Source organism: Heptranchias perlo, chromosome 5 (assembly GCF_035084215.1).
Source record: "Heptranchias perlo isolate sHepPer1 chromosome 5, sHepPer1.hap1, whole genome shotgun sequence".
Classification (NCBI taxonomy): domain Eukaryota; kingdom Metazoa; phylum Chordata; class Chondrichthyes; order Hexanchiformes; family Hexanchidae; genus Heptranchias; species Heptranchias perlo.
Genome location: NC_090329.1, coordinates 25,253,923 through 25,275,824, shown reverse-complemented (window position 1 = coordinate 25,275,824; position 21,902 = coordinate 25,253,923). Strand labels below are relative to the sequence as shown.

The window sequence follows — 21,902 nt, the reverse complement described above, 5'->3', positions numbered from 1 at the left end:
GCCATTCAGGGGTGATGTCAGGAAGCACTTCTTCACACAAATGGGAGTGGAAATCTAGAACACTCTTCCCCCAAAAAGCTGTTGAGGCTGGGGGTCAATTGAAAATTTCAAAACTGAGATTGATAGATTTTTGTTAGGCAAGGATAGTAAGGAATGTGGAACCAAGACAGGTAAACAGAATTAAGGTATAGATCAGCCATGATCTAACTGAATGGCAGAACAGGCTCGAGGGGCTGAATGGCCTCCTCCTGCTCCTATGTGACAGGCTCGAGGGGCTGAATGGCCTCCTCCTGCTCCTATGTGACAGGCTCGAGGGGCTGAATGGACCTCCTCCTGCTCCTATGTTGCTAGCTGCGTGACTCAGTGATCCAATGAGCGATGCCTTTGCCCAGTAAGTTATCAGGTAGCCTCCAGTATGAAAGATTTGATGTTAAACTGTGCCCTGAATACTTTATGAAAATGTTAATATTGAAATAGTATTGAAATTACAGCTCGCTTCTTTTTCTTTGTGCATACGTTTGGGAATTATTGCAATCATAACAGCTTATTCTTGTGCAAATTTATTTTTTTAAAACGGCCTTGTGCTGCCCGGACTATTAGTGGATCGATGGCTCGTGATACTGCTATCAAATTGGAATGATGTTGTTATTAAAATGTGGGACCCTACGAAGGGTGAGTGCCCCATGGCCAATCCAAACATGTAAAAGGCATAATTTATCTGCTAATGAGAGCCATTAGCTTTTTATGGAGCATGAATGATATTGGAGGAACAGATGTGTATGAATGTTTGAGAAGTATTGTTGGTGTTCGTGAAGAGAGTGTTTTGGCAGTTTCACCAGCTCTGTCAACCAGCGTCTGCCCAGTCTGTTCCTGGGCTGATCTTGGAAAATTATGCAAGGTGGTGATTTTCTATAACTTTTTTCTTTATAAAGTGATAAAGAAAGAACTTGCATTTATATAGCACCTTTCACAACTTCAGGAGATCCCAAAGCGCTTTACAGCCAATGAAGTATTTTTGAAGGGTCATCACTGTTGTAATTTGGGAAACGTGGCAGCCAATTTGCAAACAGCAAAACCCCACAAACAGCAATGAGATAAATGACCAGATAATCTGTTTTAGTGATGTTGGTTGAGGGATAAATATTAGCCCTGGACAATAGGGAGAACTCCCCTGCTCTTCTTGAAATAGTGACCATGGGATCTTTTCCGTCCACCTGAGAGGGCAGACTGTGTTTAACATCTCATCCGAAAGGCAGCACCTCCGACAGTGCAGCACTCCCTCAGTGTTGGGCTGGATTTTATGCTCAAGTCTCTGGAGTGGGGCTCAAACCCACGACCTTCTGACTCCGAGGCGAGAATGTTACCCACTGAGCCACAGCTGACACCTTGATAAATGTGGACTGTAAGGAAACTGACAAATAGAACTGTGGCAACACATTGTCAGGTAGAGTAAAGATAACTTTACTCTCTACCACACTCGTGTTGTGCCCAACCTGGGAGAACTGAATGCTAACTTATCAATGTGCGGCTCTCTCCCTCCTGTCTTGTTGGAGCTGACACCTCGCTGGGTACTGGTCCGTGAGCTCGGGCAATGTTCCAGCAGCCCAGCCATGTGTTAGTCCAGACAGAATTTGGCAGGGTATTCAGCCAAACTTGATCCTGTCTTGGTGCAGTATCCAGGGTGGGGGTAGGGGTGGGGGGGGGGGGGGGGGGAAGGTCATTGGATGCTGATCTGGAGGAGGAACCCTGGCTGATTTCTCGCCCCAGTTAGTGAGCTTTTTTGAAGTACAAGAAATGATGCTAATGGCATGCAACAAATTCGGGAATGAATCATTCTTTCCAGGAATGTCCCAGAATCTCTCGTCTGGTGATCTCTTGATATAAAATGGTATGTACACATTGAGCTCCTGTTGGACACTTTCCAATTATATGTTTATACTAACTCGCACCAAGTCCCGTTGACCCACACCTCTGTGCTCGCTGACCTACACTGGCTCCCGGTCCGGGAACGCCTCGATTTTAAAAAAAAACTCGGGAGAGGGGCTGGGGGGGAAGGGGTGGGGGGAGAGGGGCTGGGGGAGGGTGCAGAGGACTGGGGGGAGAGGGGCTGGGGGAGGGTGCAGAGGGGCTGGGGGAGGGTGCAGAGGACTGGGGGGAGAGGGGCTGGGGGAGGGTGCAGAGGACTGGGGGGAAGAGGAGCTGGGGGAGGGTGCAGAGGACTGGGGGGAAGAGGGGCTGGGGGAGGGTGCAGAGGACTGGGGGGAAGAGGGGCTGGGGGAGGGTGCAGAGGACTGGGGGGCAGGGGAGTGGGGGCAGAGGGGCTGGGGGAGGGTGCAGGGGAGTGGGGGAAGAGGGGCTGGGGGAGGGTGCAGGGGAGTGGGGGCAGAGGGGCTGGGGGAAGGTGCAAGGGAGTGGGGCTGGGGGAGGGTGAAGGGGGATGGGGAGTGGTAGGAAGAGTTTAGTCATGATGCTCCTGGCATTGTGTGGTGTGGGGCAGGCTTGATGGATCAGCTGGACTTTTCCTGCTGCCAATTTTGTACGTTGGTCTCTGCATTTGAGGAGATGCCAGTGCAGACCAGATTTCGGAGCACCTTACATCAAAGACATAAGTCTTGTTCTGAATTTAAAGCTCAGGATGATGTTTGGATTTTGTTTCCTGTAACATTTGCTGAATCCTATAATCCCTTGCCTTTTTTAGTCAGTGTTTAGAATCACTTCCTCTCTCTCTTCACAAGTATATTCCCCCAGTCACCTAATGAATTTGCATAAAATGTTTTTATATTAAAAAATAAATCAATATTTAGGGGAAAATATTTACTCCCATCAAAACAAATAAAATGTCAGGCAGAAATTCAGTCTTCAGACTCTGCTGATATTCATAACCCACAAGGGATGTGGTCAGAATGGTTGAATTAGAGTGCTGCCTGTAGCTTTATTTTTAATTAATTCTCTGGATGTTGGTGTTGCTGGCAGGGCCGGTATTTATTGCCTGTCCCTAGTTTTCCTGAGAAGGTAGTGCTGGGCCTTCTGTTTGATGCATTTAAGTGGCTTCCTAGACTTCAGTGGGCAGTTAAGAGTCAACCATGTTGGTGTGGGACTGGAATCACATATAGGCTCAGACCAGGTAAGGACGGCAGGTTTCCTTCTCTAAAGGACATTAGTGAACCAGTGGGTTTTTACGACAATCCGAAGGCTTCATGGTCACTTATACTGATCCCAGATTTTTATTTCCAGATTTTGAAAATAAAGTTTAAATTCTCAAACTGTTATGGTGGGATTTGAATTCACGTTCTCTGGATTATTAGTTCAGGCCTCTGGGTTACTAGTCCAGCAACATAACCACTACACTACCGTAGCATTGGTTTGCACCCAAGTGTAATGTATGCTAGATATTGTACATATAAGACACAACAGTAAAGCATCAATGGGATTAATAATAGCTGTATACAGTTTGATTCCATTTTGACAAAAAAATGTTTCATTTTGCTAGCAGTGGGCATTATGGAAGAATGCCCACTGCTAGCAGACACCTGCAATCAAACCATACATCTGAACATTATTTCTCCATCTCCCCCCTGCCACCTTCCCAAATTCTGGCCGTCTCTCCTTTAAAGCAGTTACCTGCTGGGGGACAATTCCCTGGGCACTGCTCACCGTCTGGCCCAGGTGGTCCCAACCCCCCCATGCCATGGCACTATTTTGAAGAGGAGCAGGGGAGTTCTCCCCAGTGTCCTGGGCCAGTATTTATCCCTCAACCAACATCACTGAAACAGATTATCTGGTCATTATCACGTTGCTGTTCTTGGGATCTTGCTGTGCGCAAATTGGCTGCCACGTTTCCTACATTGCAACAGTGACTACATTTCAATAAGTACTTCATTGGCTGTACAGTGCTTTGGGATGTCCTGAGGTCGTTAAAGGTGCTGTATAAAAGCAAGGCTTTCTCTCTTTTATATTTCTGCCCTGGAAGCTTTTACTCTCCAGTTATGTGAAACTAAGCTGCTTGGGAACCAAAGGTTTATCCACTGTTAATTCTAAGCCTGTTCTTAGACTGGCTTGTGACGTGTGTCAGCTTTGCTTAGTTGGCAAGATTCTCACCTCTGAGTCAGGAAGTTGTGGTTTTGAGCTTTGGTCTAGAGAGTTGAGCACATAATCCAGGCTGACGCTCCCACTGCAGAGGATGCTGCATTGTCAGAGGTGCCGTCTTTCAGATGAGATGTTAAACCGAGGCTCCGTCTGCCCTCTCGGATGGCTGTTAAAGATCCAGTGACACGGTTCGAAGGAGAGCAGGGGAGTCTTATCGACAACCTCCTTCTTATTCCTCCCCAACAAATACCCCCCCCAAAAAAAAAACGATTAACTCATCTCGTTGCTGAAGGTGGAAAGTTTCTGACGCAGAATGGCTGCTGCATTTTCCCACAGAGCATTCACTGCCCTTCAGCCATTGTATCGAATGGTCAATGGACATAGTGCCGAATGTCACTGACTGTCTGAGTCACGGGCAAGGTAATGTTGGCACAAAGTCCCCGTTTATAGTGTGGAGGATGGGGGCCCTATAGAGTGGAGGTCAAAAATTAAATGTAACGTACTCCCTTTATAAATTGGATTGGTGAAAGAAGCAGAATTTTATAAAACCTAAGTTGTTCTAACAATTCCTCCTGGTGCATATATCTGGCACTCACTAACCAGCTCGCACACCTAACCTGACACTATCGGTGAAATCACTAACCAGCTTGCGCATCTAACCTGACACTATCGGTGAAATCACTAACCAGCTCGCGCATCTAACCTGACACTATCGGTGAAATCACTAACCAGCTCTCACACCTAACCTGATACAATCGGTGAAATAATTAACCAGCTCTCACACCTAACCTGATACAATCGGTGAAATGACTGTAATTTAACTTATTATTGTTCATCCCGAGAATTTCTGTCTGGAACTCATTGCTGACGACTTGCAAAGCGGCTGGAGCCTCAGGCTAAATCTTTTGAGTGAAGTCTCAAACATCATTGAACAAATTAAACCGGTCGATTTGCAAAGTCACCTGAAGGTCGAGATAGATGTTTTGTTTGAAAATGACGAGGGCTGTTGTCTCTCCGGGATATTTGGCTTGGAAAGATTGATTCTCTGGCCGTTGGTTGACGTTGGAGTCTCTACCCCAGGGGACTAGCTGCATTTGTGTTCTACAGTCTTTTCATAAAAAAGATTATTGTTTTCTTTTTGCTTGTCCTTCAGCCAAGATCATATCCACCCAGAAACAAAATCAGAAAGTGCTGGAAACACACTACGAGTCTGTCAGTATCTGTGGAGAGAATAGGCAGATTCATGCATTGGATGCAGGCCCTTTATCAGAACTGGGGGTTCTCCAGAAGGGGTTACACCCAAAACGTCAACCTATCCAATTAACGATTCCAAGCTTTTCATCTCCACTTCTCTCTCCAGGAGTTCATTCCACACGTTGATCTCTCTCTCTGTGTGATCAAGAACTTCCTGAAATCAGTCCTGAAATGACCTTACTGAAAATCGTTTGTGCTGGCTCATCACAAGTATCACTCAATGAGCGTTTAGTTTTTTTAATATATTTTAAGAAAACAAGTTAAAAGTTGGCTTTATTTTAAAGTTTCCACCCCTCTGAAGTTTGAACCCCAGGGGGTGATTTTCCTTCTTTGAAAGCTGCAACAAACGCAGAAAAAGATGTGACTGAAACTGTGAGTGAAATAATAATAGATTCTCCCTGGACTGTTTTGGGAATTGAGGGAGCAGAGCAAGAAGAATTTGACCTACAACCTCAGCTCATCTGCTGCTGAAACCCTCATCTGTGCATTTGTTACCCCCAAACTCGACTATTCCAATACTCTGCTGGTCAGCCCCCCATCTTCCTCCTCCGTAAACTCTGCTGCCCTGAAGTTCTGAGGTTGTGGAAGGTGCTATATAAATGCGAGTCCCTCTTTATTTTCTAAATTGGAAAACCATTCCAAGGCGTTTCATAGAGGCGTGCGGGGAAGGAATAGACGGCAAACCAAGCGTATGTGGGTAGTGATCAAAATCTTGGTCAAAGAGATGGGTTTGACAGTGGCTGGGGACTGGGGTCATTGCATTACAGTACAGCACAGGCAGTTGTCCTTTACTCTTAAATGGTGGCTGCAAGTGAATTAGAGAGAAATAACTCTACCTTTTGGTGATTTATAACATCACCTGAATTATTAAATTACTCTGCAGTGTTATTATTGTGTCCCCAACATGAATTTCTTTCATTTTGATGAATACAAACAAAATCACCAAAAAACCCCTGGATTATTAAATGCAGTATCTTTTCTCGTTGCAGCTTTTAAATTCCAATCCTTGTGCATTGCTGATTCCCAGAATATCTATAATTCCCATCCTTCAGCAGGTCACGTTACTCTCTGTAATTTTCTGTCGATGAATAATAGATGAGAACGATAAGTAAAGTGTTACAAACGGCTTAGCTGCTATCGAGTGTTCTTTGCTCAGTGTCTGCCAGGATCCCTCTCCACCGACACTCAGTTATCATTAGGTTTTCCAGAAATTGCTGGAAATGCAGAGCAGGCTGGAAGTGAAAGACCCGGCTCTGATGACACCCCCCCTTTCCCGGGCATGGCTGGCACCACCCCCCACCCCCCAAGTTAATACTTCAGTCTGTGTAAATCAGCAGTTTGCCCTCACTGCAGCACTCAGCAATGCTGCTTTGTGCCAGGTCAGAGAGAAACCCACATTGTGCACAATTACATGAAATTACATAGAATCTACAGCACATCGACAGGCCAGTCGGCCCATCTGGGCTATGCTGGTGTTCATACTCCACATGAGCCTCCTCCCACTCTAATGACCTCTTCACAACCTGTCACCATTTCCCTCTACTCCCTCATGTATTCAAGCCTCCCCATAAATGCAGCAATGCTCTCTGCTTCAGCAACGCCACATGGCAGCGAGTTCCACATTCTCACCACTCTCCGTGCAAAGAAATTCCCCCTAAATTCTTTATTTGATCTGTTAGCGTCTATTTTATATTTATGCCCTCCCCTGTTCTGGACTCACCCACAAGTGGAAACAGATTCTCCACATCCGCCGTATCGAACCCCTTCACAATTTCAAAGACCTCTGTCAGCCTTCTCTACTCCTGAGTAAAGAGACTCAATTTGAGGGGTTCATCCTGTTTTATTTTCCTAAACCTTCTACATAATTGGATATTACCACTCCCTCCCAACATGTACGTGCACACACTTGCTAAGAAGCTGCTGCCTTATAAACAGACATGTTCCCATCTGCCTGTGTAATAGTCGTCTCTTTCCTCAGCAGTTCAGGTTACCCGCCGCTGCATAATATATGAGAGTCTTAGTCAAAGTTTCGCATGATTGATCAGAACAAGTTATTGACGGCGTCCTATTTCCAGACTGGATTATCGGAGCAGTGACATCCTAGCACACCCTTTATTAAAGCAGCATTTCTTGTCGGGCCACGAGGCTGTACCCCAGTGTTTGAGTTAGGAGGAAAGACTGGAAAAACTTTGGGCTTTTCAGCCTGGAATGGAGATGTCTGAGAGGTGATCTTGTAGAGGGATACAAGATAGTGAAATCTGGAAAACTGCTTTAAATTAAATTATCATCGAATCATACAACACAGAAGGAGGCCATTCGGCCCATTGTGCCTGTGCCGGCTCTTTGAAAGAGCTATCCAATGAGTCCCATTCCCCTGCTCTTTGCCCATAGCCCTACAAATTTTCTCCCTTCAAGTATTTATCCAATTCCCTTTTGAAAGTCATTATTGAATCTGCTTCCTCCACCCTTTCAGGCAGCGCATTCTAGATCATAACAACTCGCTGCTTAAATCATAGAATCATAGAATAGTTGCACCACGGAAGGAGGCCATTCGGCCCATCGAGTCCATGCTGGCTCTATGCAAGAGCAATCCAGCTAGTCCCACTCCCCCGCCCTCTCCCCAGGGTTAGAGGAAACATTTTAAAATGTTTCCTCACCTCATCTCCCCTCCTCTCTCTCCCCCCGGTTCTTTTGCCATTTACCTTAAATCTGTGTCCTCTGGTTACTGACCGTCCTGCCACTGGAAACAGTTTCTCCTTATTGACCCTATCAAAACCCTTCATGATTTAGAACACCTCTATCAAATCTCCCCTTAACCTTCTCTGCTGTAAGGAGAACAACCCCAGCTTCTCCAGTCTCTCCACATAACTGATGTCCCTTGTCCCTGGTACCATTGTGGTAAATCTCCTCTGCCATCTTTCCAAATTGAAGGCTGATATGAGGAAGTTCTTCATAAATAGAGAGTGATCAACACATGGACTAAATGCCCAGATAGAGCAGTGCAGCCAATAACTCTGGAATCATTTAAGCATGCAGCAATGAGAGAGAGAAAGGAAGTTTAGGATCTTTCAGAATGGACGAACCAAGATTGGCTGAATGGCCTCCCTCATCTATAATTACATTGTGAGCATCTCATCTGAAAGACGGCCCCTCGGACAGCGCAGCGCTCCCTCGGTGCTGGCCCTCGGACAGCGCAGCGCTCCCTCGGTGCTGGCCCTCGGACAGCGCAGCGCTCCCTCGGTGCTGGCCCTCGGACAGCGCAGCGCTCCCTCGGTGCTGGCCCTCGCACAGCGCAGCGCTCCCTCGGTGCTGGCCCTCGCACAGCGCAGCGCTCCCTCGGTGCTGGCCCTCGCACAGCGCAGCGCTCCCTCGGTGCTGGCCCTCGCACAGCGCAGCGCTCCCTCGGTGCTGGCCCTCGCACAGCGCAGCGCTCCCTCGGTGCTGGCCCTCGCACAGCGCAGCGCTCCCTCGGTGCTGGCCCTCGCACAGCGCAGCGCTCCCTCGGTGCTGGCCCTCGCACAGCGCAGCGCTCCCTCGGTGCTGGCCCTCGCACAGCGCAGCGCTCCCTCGGTGCTGGCCCTCGCACAGCGCAGCGCTCCCTCGGTGCTGGCCCTCGCACAGCGCAGCGCTCCCTCGGTGCTGGCCCTCGCACAGCGCAGCGCTCCCTCGGTGCTGGCCCTCGCACAGCGCAGCGCTCCCTCGGTGCTGGCCCTCGCACAGCGCAGCGCTCCCTCGGTGCTGGCCCTCGCACAGCGCAGCGCTCCCTCGGTGCTGGCCCTCGCACAGCGCAGCGCTCCCTCGGTGCTGGCCCTCGCACAGCGCAGCGCTCCCTCGGTGCTGGCCCTCGCACAGCGCAGCGCTCCCTCGGTGCTGGCCCTCGCACAGCGCAGCGCTCCCTCGGTGCTGGCCCTCGCACAGCGCAGCGCTCCCTCGGTGCTGGCCCTCGCACAGCGCAGCGCTCCCTCGGTGCTGGCCCTCGCACAGCGCAGCGCTCCCTCGGTGCTGGCCCTCGCACAGCGCAGCGCTCCCTCGGTGCTGGCCCTCGCACAGCGCAGCGCTCCCTCGGTGCTGGCCCTCGCACAGCGCAGCGCTCCCTCGGTGCTGGCCCTCGCACAGCGCAGCGCTCCCTCGGTGCTGGCCCTCGCACAGCGCAGCGCTCCCTCGGTGCTGGCCCTCGCACAGCGCAGCGCTCCCTCGGTGCTGGCCCTCGCACAGCGCAGCGCTCCCTCGGTGCTGGCCCTCGCACAGCGCAGCGCTCCCTCGGTGCTGGCCCTCGCACAGCGCAGCGCTCCCTCGGTGCTGGCCCTCGCACAGCGCAGCGCTCCCTCGGTGCTGGCCCTCGCACAGCGCAGCGCTCCCTCGGTGCTGGCCCTCGCACAGCGCAGCGCTCCCTCGGTGCTGGCCCTCGCACAGCGCAGCGCTCCCTCGGTGCTGGCCCTCGCACAGCGCAGCGCTCCCTCGGTGCTGGCCCTCGCACAGCGCAGCGCTCCCTCGGTGCTGGCCCTCGCACAGCGCAGCGCTCCCTCGGTGCTGGCCCTCGCACAGCGCAGCGCTCCCTCGGTGCTGGCCCTCGCACAGCGCAGCGCTCCCTCGGTGCTGGCCCTCGCACAGCGCAGCGCTCCCTCGGTGCTGGCCCTCGCACAGCGCAGCGCTCCCTCGGTGCTGGCCCTCGCACAGCGCAGCGCTCCCTCGGTGCTGGCCCTCGCACAGCGCAGCGCTCCCTCGGTGCTGGCCCTCGCACAGCGCAGCGCTCCCTCGGTGCTGGCCCTCGCACAGCGCAGCGCTCCCTCGGTGCTGGCCCTCGCACAGCGCAGCGCTCCCTCGGTGCTGGCCCTCGCACAGCGCAGCGCTCCCTCGGTGCTGCCCCTCGGACAGCGCAGCGCTCCCTCGGTGCTGGCCCTCGGACAGCGCAGCGCTCCCTCGGTGCTGGCCCTCGCACAGCGCAGCGCTCCCTCGGTGCTGCCCCTCGGACAGCGCAGCGCTCCCTCGGTGCTGGCCCTCGGACAGCGCAGCGCTCCCTCGGTGCTGGCCCTCGCACAGCGCAGCGCTCCCTCGGTGCTGCCCCTCGGACAGCGCAGCGCTCCCTCAGTGCTGCACTGGGAGTGTCAGCCTGGATTATGTGCTCAAGTCTCTGGAGTGGGAGTTGAACCCACGACCTTCTAACTCGGGTTTTACCTCAATGAGATCATCTTTAAGTAAATTATGAATGGAGCGAATGACTCCAGTATAAAGCAATTTCAGTGAAATGACCGGGCAGTTTGGTAATAGTCTTAGATTTTGGCTTAGATCGGGCATGCTATCATGGGGGCCTGTGTGTGAATGCAATGTGTGAGGCTCCCCCCCACCTCGGACCTTCAGTCCTTGTAACCGGAGACAGAAGGCTCGGTTTCCTTCAGGAGTACGAGAGCGTGAGAAGTAAACAACTGCTGCCCACATTCACAGCAGCTGTTGGGCCACATGTTGTGAAACGAATACGTAATCTGCATCTTAAAGGAACACTAACCTTCTTAATGGCTCATAGTGACTGCAGAAAGGAGCTCTGGACAAGTTTCCTTAACAGAGAGATTGTTTTAGTCTCAACTTCCCAGGTTTTCCCGTGGCAGTTTCACTAATGATCTTCACAGACACTTCCTTCTAGTTTTATGCTGCTATCTAATTTGTTTAAAAGATGTGGAGATGCCGGTGATGGACTGGGGTTGACAATTGTAAACAATTTTACAACACCAAGTTATAGTCCAGCAATTTTATTTTAAATTCACAAGCTTTCGGAGATTTTCTCCTTCCTCAGGCAAATGTTTCAAGATCTCCTTGAAGCCTACGCATTTATACATATTGAACAATAATAAATGGTGTTTACAGACTGCCCCTGCAACTGCCCGTTGCCAAGGCAATCACCGTGTTCAGACAGAGAGGTGTTACCTGCAGAACCTCCGAATACACATTCAATAAAAAAACAAACAGGGAAAAAAAACAGAAAAAAAAAACACAGAGAGAGGCAGAAACATCCGGAAGGCAGAGAGAGCCAGCAAATGACCCATTATATTAAAAACAGATAACATTTGTTCGCTGGTGGGGTAACGTGTAGCGTGACATGAACCCAAGATCCCGGTTGAGGCCGTCCTCATGGGTGCGGAACTTGGCTATCAATTTCTGCTCGACGATTTTGCGTTGTCGTGTGTCTCGAAGGCCGCCTTGGAGTACGCTTACCCGAAGGTCGGTGGATGAATGTCCATGACTGCTGAAGTGTTCCCCGACTGGGAGGGAACCCTCCTGTTTGGCGATTGTTGCGCGGTGTCCGTTCATCCGTTGTCGCAGCGTCTGCATGGTCTCGCCAATGTACCATGCTCTGGGGCATCCTTTCCTGCAACGTATGAGGTAGACAACGTTGGCTGAGTCACAGGAGTATGAACCATGCACCTGGTGGGTGGTGTCATCTCGTGTGATGGTGGTATCTGTGTCGATGATCTGGCATGTCTTGCAGAGGTTACCGTGGCAGGGTTGTGTGGCGTCGTGGACGCTGTTCTCTTGAAAGCTAGGTAGTTTGCTGCGAACAATGGTCTGTTTGAGGTTGGGTGGCTGTTTAAAGGCGAGTAGTGGAGGTGTGGGGATGGCCATAGCGAGGTGTTTGTCCTCATTGATGACATGTTGAAGGCTGCGGAGAACATGGCGTAGTTTCTCCGCTCCGGGGAAGTACTGGACGACAAAGGGTACTCTGTTGGTTGCGTCCCGTGTTAGTCTCCTGAGGAGGTCTATGCGATTTTTTGCTGTGGCCCGTCGGAACTGTCGATCGATGAGTCGAGCGTCATATCCCGTTCTTACTAGGGCGTCTTTCAGCGTCTGTAGGTGTCCATCGCGTTCCTCCTCGTCTGAGCAGACCCTGTGTATTCGCAGGGCCTGTCCATAGGGGATGGCCTCTTTGACGTGGTTAGGGTGGAAGCTGGAAAAGTGGAGCATCGTGAGGTTGTCCGTGGGCTTGCGGTAGAGTGAGGTGCTGAGGTGCCCGTCTTTGATGGAGATTCGTGTGTCCAAGAAAGAAACTGATTCTGAGGAGTAGTCCATGGTGAGCTTGATGGTGGGATGGAACTTGTTGATGTTATCGTGTAGTCTCTTTAGTGATTCCTTGCCGTGGGTCCATAGAAAGAAAATGTCGTCGATGTATCTGGTGTATAGTGTTGGTTGGAGGTCTTGTGCAGTGAAGAAGTCCTGCTCGAACTTGTGCATGAAAATGTTGGCGGATTGGGGTGCGAATTTGGTCCCCATGGCTGTTCCGTGTGTTTGGGTAAAGAACTGGTTATCGAAGGTGAAGACATTGTGATCCAGGATGAAGCGGATGAGTTGTAGGATGGCTTCCGGAGATTGGCTGTTGTTGGTGTTGAGTATTGATGCTGTCGCAGCGATGCCGTCATCGTGGGGGATACTGGTGTATAGTGCCGAGACGTCCATCGTGGTGAGAAGTGTTCCTGGTTCAACTGGTCCGTGGGTACTGAGTTTTTGTAGGAAGTCTGTAGTGTCACGACAGAAGCTGGGGGTTCCCTGTACGATGGGTTTCAGGATGCCCTCGATGTATCCAGAGAGGTTCTCACACAGGGTTCCGTTGCCTGATACGATGGGACGTATTGCTGGACTATAACTTGGTGTTGTAAAATTGTTTACAATTGTTTAAAAGAAACATGTGTGTAAAATCTTGCAGATAGTTGTGAGTTTTTCACTATCACCCCTTCTGATTCCCTGGCACAACCGAAGAAAATGGGTGGGTCTAAGCTCTGACCCTTGGCAGGCTACTCAACTGTGGGAGCTTTATCCCAGCCACACCCCAGAGTACTTCAGCAAGAATTACTGGACAGTTGTGCATTCCAGGGGGATAAAGGTCAACAGTAGTGGACCTGAGAGCTGCTGATGGCACAGACTGGCTGTCAAACCTCAGGGCTTTCCCAGCCTGCATGGTTCAGTTCATTTACTAACTGCTCTCAACACTTTCCCATTACCACTGGTCTGTTATCTGGCTGTTCTTATATAGAAAAAGCCATCATGCTGGTCTGTGGGCATAGCTTTTGATTTTTCTTCCCCCCCCCCCCCCCCCACCCCCCCCATCGCTCTCATCAGCAATTCGCAACCAGGGGAAGAAAAGGAAGTGCGAAGAATTGAGTGGAATCTCCTCCTATGTTGTACCAACCCTCATACTGGGCTACGTAACTACAAGGGGTAGGAGAGAGGGTACACTTCTGTTCTTGGTATCTGCAGGTGATCTCACCTTGGGCACAGCGAGCAAAGTATCGAAACTTGCTGATGATGCAAAATTAGGAGGTTTGACAAACAGCGAGGAGATCTATAAAGGGGGTTGAGGAAGAGCTAGGTTGACAGAGTGGGCAGACAGGTGGCAGATACAGTTTTACTGTGGAGAAATGCGAGACCCAGGGGTTCAAATACAAAATTCACTGAATGCAAAACTTGTAAAACAGCTATCAATGTTACCAATGTGCAAGGTTCAACAACAACAACTTGCATTTACATAGCTCCTTTAGTAAAACATCCCAGGACGATGAAGTAGGGAGGGAGGAGGCTCATGTGGAACATAAACAACAGCATGGACCTATGGGGCCCAATGGCCTGTTTTTGTGCTGTACGTTCTGTGTAAGGTGCTTCACTGGAGAGGTATCAGACAAAAATTGACGCCAAGCCAAAGAAGACATGAGGACAGGTGACCAAAAGCTTGGTCGAAGAGGTAGGTTTTAAGCAGTGTCTTAAAGAAGGAGGGAGAGGCTGAGAGGTTTAGGGAGAGAATACCAGAGATTAGGGCCTAGGCAGCTGAAGACATGGCCGCCAATGGTGGGACGAAGGAAGTGGAGGATGGACAAGAGGCCAGAGTTGGAGGAACGCACGATACTTGGAGATTGTAGGGCTGGAGGAAGTTATAGAGATAGGGATGACCGAGGCATCGGAGGGATTTGAACACGAGAATGAGAATTTTAAAATTGAGGTGTTCCCGGACCAGGAGCCAGCGTAGGTCAGCGAGCACAGGAGTGATGGGTGAACGGGACTTGGTGCAAGTTAGGATACGGGCTGCAGAGTTTTGGATGAGCTGAAGTTTATGGAGGGCAGAAGATGGGAGGCGGCCAGGAGAGCATTGGAATCATCAAGTCCAGAGGTAACAACGGCATGGATGAGGGTTTCAGCAGCAGATGAGCTGAGGCAGGGGCGGAGACGGGCGATGTTAGAGGTGGAAGTAGGCGGTCTTGGTGATGGAGAGGATATGGGGTCGGAAGCTCAGCTTAGGGTCCAACATGGCCATTTTCACAGGAAGAAGAAATCCTTTGCTTTGTTAGATGAGATTTTATTTGGCTTTTTTTTCCTGATTGTAATTCAGACCTAGCGGCGAGGCTGTAAGAACAGATTTGAAGTCTTTATAAGGCAGCTAATGGGTGTTTTGCATTGAAGATCAGGCAGCACATCTAAAGGAGACAACAATTTCACACATTGTATTTTACTTTGGTGATAACAAATATAAAACAAGATGCGTGCTACCGACCTTGTCATGGAACAGTATGTCCCTCAGATTAAAACTTTTAAAGAATTCCAGCCATGCTGATATGAAGGAGTGAGAGCAGGTCAAAAAAAAGCAACTTACTACCTATTTGTAAAAATATATATCCAACCACTGTTTGGACACGAGATTCTGAATCTCTGTTCCCGGGACTGGACATTGCCTGTTCTTTACATAGAATGTACAGCACAGAAACAGGCACAAGTCACTGAATTCCCTATTGGATTTATTAGTGACTATCTTATATTTATGGCCCCTAGTTCTGGTCTCCCCCACAAGTGAAAACATCTTCTCTACGTCTGCTCTATCGAACTCCTTCATAATCTTAAAGACCTCTATCAGTTCACCCCTCAGCCTTCTCTTTTCGAGAGAAAAGAGCCCATCCTGCTCAGTCTTTCCTGATAGGTGTAACCTCTCAGTTCTGTTACCATCCTTGTCCTTTAGAAGTACAATCAAAGAGAAAATTACAAGGAGCTTCTTTTAAATAAAATGTAAAATTGGCAGCCGGGCTTTCATTCAGTTAGGCCCCACTGACTGGAATTTGCTTGCTGAACCCGTTTGTTTCTCTCCTCTATTAAGACCCTGGGTTAAAACTTACCTCTTTGACCAGGTCTTCGATCACCACTTTGGTTCCTGTCTCTTTCTCCTGCCGCCTCTCAAAAGCCTTGGGATGTTATTTTATTTTAAAGCCGCAATAGATAGGAAGTTGTTTCTGCTCCTTTTCCAAAACTGGACAAGGAATCTTCAAATCTGCCTGATTTTATTACAGAAATTGCAAAAACCTACCAGTTTTGGGAGGGGGTAGTCCTGGAGTTTGGGTTGGGGGGTGGGGAGAGGGAGTCTGAGTTGTGGGGAAGACCTGGAGTTTGGGGGGGCATTGGGAGGGTGAAGTCCCGGAGTTTCGGGGGGGGGGTGGGGGGAGTCGACCCAGAGTTTCGGGGGTGGGGGGAGTCGACCCGGAGTTTGGGGGATGAAGGGGGGAGTCGACCCGGAGTTTGGGGGATGAAGGGGGGAGTCGACCCGGAGTTTGGGGGATGAAGGGGGGAGTCGACCCGGAGTTTGGGGGATGAAGGGGGGAGTCGACCCGGAGTTTGGGGGATGAAGGGGGGAGTCGACCCGGAGTTTGGGGGATGAAGGGGGGGAGTCGACCCGGAGTTTGGGGGATGAGGGGGGGAGTCGACCCGGAGTTTGGGGGATGAGGGGGGGAGTCGACCCGGAGTTTGGGGGATGAGGGGGGGAGTCGACCCGGAGTTTGGGGGATGAGGGGGGGAGTCGACCCGGAGTTTGGGGGATGAAGGGGGGAGTCGACCCGGAGTTTGGGGGATGAGGGGGGGAGTCGACCCGGAGTTTGGGGGATGAGGGGGGGAGTCGACCCGGAGTTTGGGGGATGAAGGGGGGAGTCGACCCGGAGTTTGGGGGATGAGGGGGGGAGTCGACCCGGAGTTTGGGGGATGAGGGGGGGAGTCGACCCGGAGTTTGGGGGATGAGGGGGGGAGTCGACCCGGAGTTTGGGGGATGAGGGGGGGAGTCGACCCGGAGTTTGGGGGATGAGGGGGGGAGTCGACCCGGAGTTTGGGGGATGAGGGGGGGAGTCGACCCGGAGTTTGGGGGTTGAGGGGGGGAGGAGACCCGGAGTTTGCGGGGGTGAGGGGGGGAGGAGACCCGGAGTTTGCGGGGGGGGGTTGGGGAAGAGTGCTGGTGTTGGAGGGGGGCCGCCAGTTTCTCTGTTGGGGGGGGGGGGAGCAGAGAGACCTAGAGTTTGCAGGAGGTGCTGAAGATTCAGTACAGGAAGGAGGGGAGCGGGGGCAGAAGATCCAGATGGGGGTGGAGTCTTGTGAGGTCATTCCCACGGAACTGGAGCACAAAGAGGAGGCTGGACTAGTGAACAGGTGAATGGTGGGAGAGGCCAAGCAGGGTAAAGCCCTGCAGAACACGATGTTGGTAGTCACTGTGCTGTGGGGCAGAAAATCAAAGAAGGACAGTTCCCACAGGGAGAACCAGGTACAGCAGGCGATTAGGAAAGCAAGTTGCATGTTGGCCTTTATTGCAAGGGGGTTGGAGTACAAGAGTAAGGAAGTCTTACTACAGTTGTACAGGGCTTTGGTGAGACCTCACCTGGACCACTGTGTACAGTTTTGGTCTCCTTATCTAAGGAAGGATATACTTACCTTGGAGGCGGTGCAATGAAGGATCACTAGATTGATTCCTGGATGAGAGGGTTGTCCTATACTCTCTGGAGTTTAGAAGAATGAGAGGTGATCTCATTGAAACATATAAGATTCTGAGGGGGCTTGACAGGGTAGACGCTGAGAGATTGTTTCCCCTGGCTGGAGCGTTTTGAACTAGGAGGCATAGTCCCAGGATAAGGGTTTGGACATTCAAGACTGAGATGAGGAGGAATTTCTTCACGCAGAGGGTTGTGAATCTTTGGAATTCTCTACAGCAGATGTGGATGCTCAGTCGTTGAATATATTCAAGGCTAAGATAGATAGATGTTTGGTCTCTAGGGGAATCAAGGGATATGGGGATCAGGCAGGAAAGTGGAGTTGAGGCCAAAGATTAGCCATGATCTTATTGAATGGCGGAGCAGGCTCGAGGGGCCTTATGGCCTACTCCTGCTCCTATTTCTTATATTCTTACCAGCCCAGTTTTTCAGAGAGAGAGGAGTTCACCCTGAGGGGGCAGAGATGGGAATGTCAAAGGGAAATAAATATCACTATAGAAAATGTATTTAACCTGATTTTATATTAGTTTTTTAAAATGTTATTAATTTATTTCCCATCGCCTGCCCGACTGTCAATGTGACAGTGTCGCAGGAGGTAAGACCTGTCTCTGAACTGTTGGGTACTTGTCATTTCGCAGTTCACTGTATTATACTAAAAAGGAGCTGCACTTCATGGGAGCAGAACCTGACATTCTAACTCTCCCACATTTGGGATCATAAACCTTTATAAAATGCTGGTTAGGCCCCAGCTGGAGTATTGTGTCCAATTCTGGGCACCATACTTTTTAGGAAGGATGTGAAGGCTTTAGAGTGGGTGCAGAGGAGATTTACTAGAATGGTTCCAGGGATGAGGGACAGATTGAAGCTATTCTTCTTTGAGCAGAGAAGGTTAAGGGGAGATTTAATAGAGGTGTTCAAAATTCTGAGGGATTTTGATAGAGTAAATAAGGAGAAACTGTTTCCAGTGGCAGAAGAGTCGGTGACCAGAGGACACAGATTTAAGATAATTGGCAAAAGAACCAGAGGGGAGATGAGGAAACATTTTTTATGCAGAGTTGTTATGATCTAGAATGCACTGCCTGAAAGCAGATTCAATAATAACTTTCAAAAGGGGAATTGGATAAATACTTGAAAGGGAAGAATTTGCAGGGCTATGAGGAAAGAGCAGGGGAGTGGGACTAATTGGATAGCACTTTCAAAGAGCCGGCACAGGCATGATGGGCCGAATGGCCTCCTCCCATGCCGTAACATACTATGATAATCTCGGCTGATACTTCAGTGCAGCACTGAGGGAGTGCTGCACTGTCAGTGGACATTAAAGATTCCATGACACTATTGGAAGAGTTCTCCCCAGTGTTTATCCCTCAACCAACATCACTTAAAAACAGATTATCCAGTCATTATCACATTGCTGTTTGTGGGATCTTGTTATGCGCAAATCTGCTGCTCCATTTCCTACATTACAACAGTGACTACACTTCAAAAGTTGCATTGGGACGACAAAATGCATATAAATGCAAGTCTTTCTCTTTTTTTTCTTCCTTCTTCATCTTTGCGACCGTGTCCTGACCCTGTTGGATGTACCTGGTTTGTACGCTCTGGTGTGGTCAAAGAAGTCTATCGGTCAGTAGCACTGACGAGACCTCGGATTATTCGAAGGAACCAAGCTCCTCCTGGGCTAGATCTTCCTAACTCGGGCAATACTGAGTGAAGCAACATTGCAACATGTAGCGAAATGGTTTTCCTGTCCGTTCATGTTCTTTGCTGGGCTCTGTCAATTGTTTGAATGTCCAAGAGGAATTTGCTACTTGCATGTTGGATCCCTGCTCTCTGTTAATCAACGTGTTTGCCTCTGGCTCTGTGAACTTGTGTCTTGTCCTCTCCGCCTGGGTCCGTCTCACTCTTTCTTTTCCTCTGTCCCCCAATAAATGGAGCAGCTGATGCAACAACGCCCACTTCTATAGCACCTTTGACACAGTGAAGCCTCCCATGGTGTTGAACAGAGGAGGACAGGACAGGACTGAGAGCAGGAGCCAGGAAGGGGGCGGTTGAAAGTGGGAGAGCAGAGGGTGTGAGCTGGGATATGGGGTTGGAGGAGGTTATAGAGGTACGGCGGGGCAAGGCCATGGGTTGGGTGGGGGTGGATTTATAGCCAAACATGAGAGTTTTGAAATCAGTGTGATGGGAAATGAGGAGCTGGTGGATGTTGGTGAGGACACGGGTGAGGGGGACTTAAGAGTCGGGATGTGGGTGGATGGTAAGTAGAGAATCTGAAGTCCAGCCTGGAGGTGATGAAGGTGTTACAGAATCATAGAATGTTATAGCACAGTAGGGGGCCATTCGGCCCATCATGCCTGTGCCGGCTCTTTGAAAGAGCTATCCAATTAGTCCCATTCCCCTGCTCTTTTCCCATAGCCCTGCAAATGTTTTCCTTTCAAGTATTTATCCAATTCCCTTTTGAAAGTTATTATTGAATCTGCTTGCACACCACCCTTTCAGGCAGCGCATTCCAGATCATAACAACTCGCTGTGTAAAAACATTCGCCTCATCATCTCCCCTCTGGTTCTTTTGCCAATTACCTTAAATCTGTGTCCTCTGGTTACCGACCCTTCTGCCACTGGAAACAGTTTCTCCATATTTACTCTATCAAAACCTTTCATAATTTTGAACACCTCTAATAAATCTCCTCTTAACCCTCTCTGCTCTAAAGAGAAACCCCAGTTTCTCTGGTGTCGCCACGTAACACGTGTTGATGAGGGTTTTGATGGCGGTAGGGTTAAAGGTCAGCAATAAAGTCGAGGTAGAAGTACGCAATCTTGGTGATGAAACCAGGTTGGAAGCTTAGCTGGGGGTCAATCAAACACAGAGGTTGCACACAGTGAGATTAAACTGAGTGAGCAGCCAGGGAGGGGATGGTGTTGGAGGCAAAGTGTCTGACTATAGATAAGACCAGGAGGGGGCAAACAGCGATCTAGGACAATGTATGCAATTGCAGTTAGAGTTTACAAATCTCCCTCCAACCACACAAATTAATTTGTGCCTCAGACATGGATTAGACACTCCAGAGATTAGCAACAATTTCTCTCAATTTATTTGTGAACACCAATCGGTAATCAGGTCAAAACATAGGAGCAGGAGTCGGCCATTCAGCCCCTCGAGCCTGTCCTGCCATTCAATCAGATCAGAGTCCTCTGATGAGGGAGTCCAGAACAAGGGGGCATAATCTTAAAATTAGAGCCAGGCAGCTTGTCAGGAAGCACTTTTTCACACAAAGGGGAGTGGAAATCTAGACTTCTCTTCCCCAAAAAGCTGTGGATGCTGGGGGTCAATTGAAATTTTCAAGACTGAGATTGATACATTTTTGTTTGATAAGGGTATCGAGGGATATGGAGCAAAGACGGGTAAATGAAGTTTAAGATACAGATCAGCCTTGATCTGATTGAATGGTGGAACAGGCTCGAGGGGCTAAATGGCCTCCTCCTGTTCCTAATGTTCCAACACTTTTGTTTGAATGCAGTCTTGTAGATTAGAGCAATTCTGAAGAGATGAAATGTCACTATGCTGGCTGGAGGCCGTGGTCAAATTGGTGTAGAAGTATGTATGAACTCACTGGGGAACACAGCCTTTCAGAAACATTTAAATCAGCATTGCCAGATCTCATTAAAGAAACAATGCCCAATGTCTGTGCCCATGGGAGAGTTTAGGGGCCCTATCTGTGTATGGGGGGTGGAGAGAAGCCTGCAGAACCACCCATTGTCTGGGGTCAGGATGTTATCGTGTAATGTAATCTGATGTGTGTATTGATGCAGTTTATGTCAACTCTGCGTATTTTGTAAACCATTATTATTAAAGTCCCATGGCACTATTCGAAGAGGAGCAGAGGAGTTCTCCCTGGTGTCCTGGGCCAATATTTATCCCTCAGCCAACATCACTGAAACAGATTATCTGGTCATTATCACATTGCTGTTCGTGGGATCTTGTTGTGTGCAAATTGGCTGCTGCATTTCTTACAGTATAACAGTGACTACACTTCAAAAGTACTTCATCGACTGTAAAGCACTTTGGGAGGTCCTGAGGACGTGAAAGGTTCTATATAAATGCAAGTCTTTCTTTTACGGAAGTGACTTTTCTGGCTGGAGTCAAACACAAGTGTCGGTCAATGGTTTTAATCCACTGACCCACCCAACCTTCTATATTCTATAATAAAAGGGAGTTGATTCAGGCTGGGTTAGTGTTAACCTGGTCTGGTTTAGCCAAGGTTAGATCTGATGTGTGTGTAATAATCCAACAGTTGACATTCCAATTAGTTATGAATAATTTAAGGAGTCCAAGTTATAGCCAATCGATGTAATTTATCAAAAAAAAGGCTGCAGCAGTGTTAATGATATCACTAGGTGTTACCAGTATATTTACACAGGAAGGCATGGAATGAGAAAGGATATTTAATGCCTCAGTTATTTTGTGAAACTGCTGCCGTGTATGCTGTACTAACGTTCACTGGTGACGAATCGTTATCCTATGGCCATACAGTGCGGCTGAATCAGCAGAGTGAAATACTAAACCTGCATCTACCTCAAGCAGGCTGATCGGAGGAAGAAGGTCCTGTAAGCTCTTGGCGGGTGTTGTGGGTTTTGGAAGCTTTGGGTGAAGTGCAGTGAGTGATGACAGGAAGCAATGAAGTGTCTGCTCCCTGCATTGAGGTGAGACTGTAATTGCTGCTCACTGTCACTTCAGACCACCTCGTTATAAAGATTCCGGTCGGAGGAAGACGGAGATTGGTGGCCCTTCTCTCATTC

The 21,902-nt window shown here is 49.5% G+C and overlaps 1 protein-coding gene across 2 annotated transcripts in view; it reads left to right on the top strand.

Moving 5' to 3' along the window:
* Nucleotides 1–21,902, top strand: part of extl3 (exostosin-like glycosyltransferase 3) — an 83,510-nt gene that overhangs the window by 25,792 nt on the left and 35,816 nt on the right. The gene's annotated exons all lie outside the window — the stretch shown is intronic.